The sequence below is a fragment of the Sander lucioperca genome, chromosome 19 (genome assembly GCF_008315115.2).
Source record: "Sander lucioperca isolate FBNREF2018 chromosome 19, SLUC_FBN_1.2, whole genome shotgun sequence".
NCBI lineage: Eukaryota > Metazoa > Chordata > Actinopteri > Perciformes > Percidae > Sander > Sander lucioperca.
The window spans coordinates 1,574,280-1,577,892 of NC_050191.1; positions in this window are offsets into that span (position 1 = coordinate 1,574,280).

A 3,613-nucleotide genomic window follows, 5' to 3' on the forward strand; every position below is an offset into this window, starting at 1 on the left:
CAGAGGGGCGCGCTCCGACAGTGGTGGTCATCGACGTGAACCTAGGCGTAAAGTCGTCAGACTTTGCTACGATCAACAATCTATATGGCTCCAAGTTAGAGTTGATCCCCGGGCTGTCGGCAGACATGATCGCGGAGGTCATACGGGCCAGAGCGTACGATTTAGAGTACGATCGCCTTGAATGTAGTGGTAGTAAGGAGCGCTGTTCTGGACTGGCAGAAATATACGACTGGGACGACAACCTCCTGTACCGGAAAGATGGCATCGATCCCTTTTCTGATTGTCGTGAGGCTCCACCGTTCCCTAAGAGCTGCAGTGTGTGCCGGAACGAAGAAGACAAAATCATCCTTCTCTGCCCCAACAGCTATAGCCCATCGGTCATGCTGAACAGTGCAGGAAGACAGCTAATTTTTTCACGCGGACAGTGTAGGAGGAGCGTTCGATGGCACCTTGTCGCCTGAGCAGGAGCAAGCTGAGTCTGTGTTACGGGAGTTAGGCCTGCTTGTGTCGTTACATGGGGCTTTCCTGAACCTGGACACCAGATCTGTGTTTCCCACGAGTCTCTACACGGGCGCTCACATGAAACTGCTCAACAGACACAGTGGAAAGGACGGGACCGGGGCCTCTGCCAGGGTCCACTACTCAATGCGTGACCTCACCGGCATCATCGAGGACATGGCCAAGTTGTCAACCTGAACTACATTTGCGACTACGGCCTCGCAACTCTGTCTACTGCTAACTCTGCTTTGGGCTAGATACCCGGTGGATTTCGGTCAACGTTCAGCACCGTTGAATGCGAGCTCAGGTGAAACCCCAGGTCACGCTTCTCTCAACTCCCAGGATCACAGAGTAATAATCCCCCCCGGTAAATGGAAGATCCGCATGCCTGGAAGAAACCCTTTCCTAGTGTACCATTTCTTTCTGGGATTGAACCTGACCCATCTCCAAGTCGAGTATCCCGATTGCTCCCAAGTGGCCTGTACAGGCTTACCCGAGGACAACAAGTCAGATCAACATTGCGATCGACTGTGCTCCAGTGGCAGTTGGAATGAGGCGTTGTGACAATCTCGTGGGAACTCATTGCGCCTGATATCCTCGAGTCTCGTACTTGCTATTGGACCAGTACTACTTCAGTTTGTCTCTGTCGACTAACGTTGCCTGCGGTAGCCTCTTGTGAAACACAGCTTTCCCCTTCAATCCTCACAACAACTCCTGTCACCAACATGGCGTACGCTAAACCTCGTACGACCAGACCAAGTGCTTCCGCTAAGGACATGGCGAACAAGGGATAGACATTGCAGCGCTCACACTCAGTAGGTGTCGGATCACTGAGCATGTTCGGTGACACGCCGTCATCCTCCGTGTACTTGTACTCGTGGAACGACACAAGGTTTTCAACAGAGGTTCCCTCACCCTCTCCCTTGGCCCCGGTCACTAGAAACAACTTGTTTTTCATACCCATATCGGCCAACAGTTTCATCATTGTGTATTCTATGGCGCATAGATTGCGCATACAGAACTCCATGTGAGGCGCAGGTGTGCGGTTGAGTCTCAGCTCCCTCACGGCTGGCTTCTGAGCCCTAGTTCCATCTTTGACGAGTACCACACACAGACTGCCCTCATTCTCCTCGATGTAGCACAACGCCAGCGTTCTGGCCATGTTCAGTATGGACCCCTGCGCATCATCCTCGATGTAGTCAATCTCCTTGACTTTGTGGATTACCATGAGATGGTCTATCAGAGTCCAATCCTGTGGCTGACACGGGCGCTCGATCAATTTGAACGGGGCTAGGTGAGGGTTTGCGAGCATTGCATGGATAGCATTGTGTCTCAAACCCATGTTGGTCAAACTGGTGGAGTAGGAGCCTATTGGAGCACTGGGTCCGAGACAGTACACGGTCTTGAGATCGGTCTGACTTGGGCACAGCTTATCCAACCAAAGACCGTGTGACGGACTCACAGTCTGACCACTGAGGAGAACTATATGTGTGTGTGTGTGTGTGTGTGTGTGTGTGTTTGTACAACTGCAGCGACCTTGCGACCGAAACAGTGACAGGTAGATGTGATGCGCATCCATGAAACTTTCCATGTCCTCCGGCAAAGAGAGTCTATGTAGACCACGGCCGTTTTAATCGTCGTCGGAATCATCTTCACTCTGACGGGCGAAGCCGCGAGCGGCGATCCTCTTCTTGTCGTCATTGAAAAGCTTGTTCCTGTAACTCAACTCTGTCTCGTCTAACCGGGAGGTCTCGCTCCGCTCTGCAGAGGCCAGACGAGTCTCGACTCTCATGTTCACACACGTAGGGGTGAGACAATTAAGCACCTGCGGGCAGAAACTTTTCAGCCACGGGAACTTGTTGCGTAGAGAATTAGAAATCGTGGGTCGTGAGCAACTCCTTATGGTGACCTGGTTGGTCCCGGGTCTGACGATCACGAGGTAAGCCGCGGACCGCTCCGCCATGCTCGGGTACGTGAGCGAGAACATCAACCACGTCAGCCACAGCTGTGTGTTGTATCGCCACAAGGTGACCTGATCCAGTGTGTCGTTGTTCCTGGTCTTGAGCTCGAGCAGCACCACGTTGTCCCTTACGGTGTCGTGGGCAACTAGGTCCACTTCAGTGTAGAAGCCCCACGTGTCAGCTATGGACATGCACCGTGTACAGCCGTTGTGGTACGTGTATGCTCCGGGTGTGCTGCTGCTGCTGCTAAACCTGTCGGGCCTGGGCACACCGGCGACCTTGAGGCCCGCGCATATCGGAGTCAGGCACAGAGCTTTGAGCTGCGTGAGAATGAGGCGAGACACCGGACCCACGTCACGTATTTTCTTCTTTTCGTTGAACACGTCCTTGCACTGAGCGTCTACCACAGTGCCTATAACTGAGGACATGTGGGTCTTGTCCCACAGTAGGCTACACTCTTCCGGAGTGAGCGCTTTTGACCTCAACAGTTGCAACAGCGCTTCCTTGAGTGCCAACCCGTGGGACTCGTTGGGCGCATTCAGGTTTCTTACGTACTCTGGCACCCACTCAAGCAAACTGTCCGGCTTGGCGTTCAGGTCCCTAACGACCCTGGTGAACATGTCCATGGTTATCATGTTGTGTCTGCGCGCTCGCTTCCTGTACAGCTTGATAGACTCGAGAGTCTTGGTGATGCCCTGAACCTTGTACCAACGGTGGTCCGCGGTAGACTTTGCGCACAGGGTGCCGTGTGAGCCCGAGAACTCGATCGCGGGGTCATTGAGCTTCATTGTACTAAAGTGCTAGGATCGTCGGCTCACTGGTATAGCCGCTGCGGGAGGAACCGCACTGCGAGTAAGTACCAACAAACCCACAAGAGGGGCAAGGATCCTCTCTGAGCTATGCATCGGAATAGGAACCCGATGAGCATCGAGACTCTGGTAGCCCATACCAAGAAAGTCCCGGCCCTACTGAACGGAGCCACTGTCCGCTTTAAGAGTAAGCTGGGAGCAGCGATAGCCGTCATCACCTCTCTCATCGTGGGCTTCCTCACCGTACCCAACAACATCCTGTACTTCATCGACAGCAAACATGGCACCAGGGCCACGGGATGCCCAGCCGCGGACTCTACCTAGCTTTAATCACACTGGGGTGCC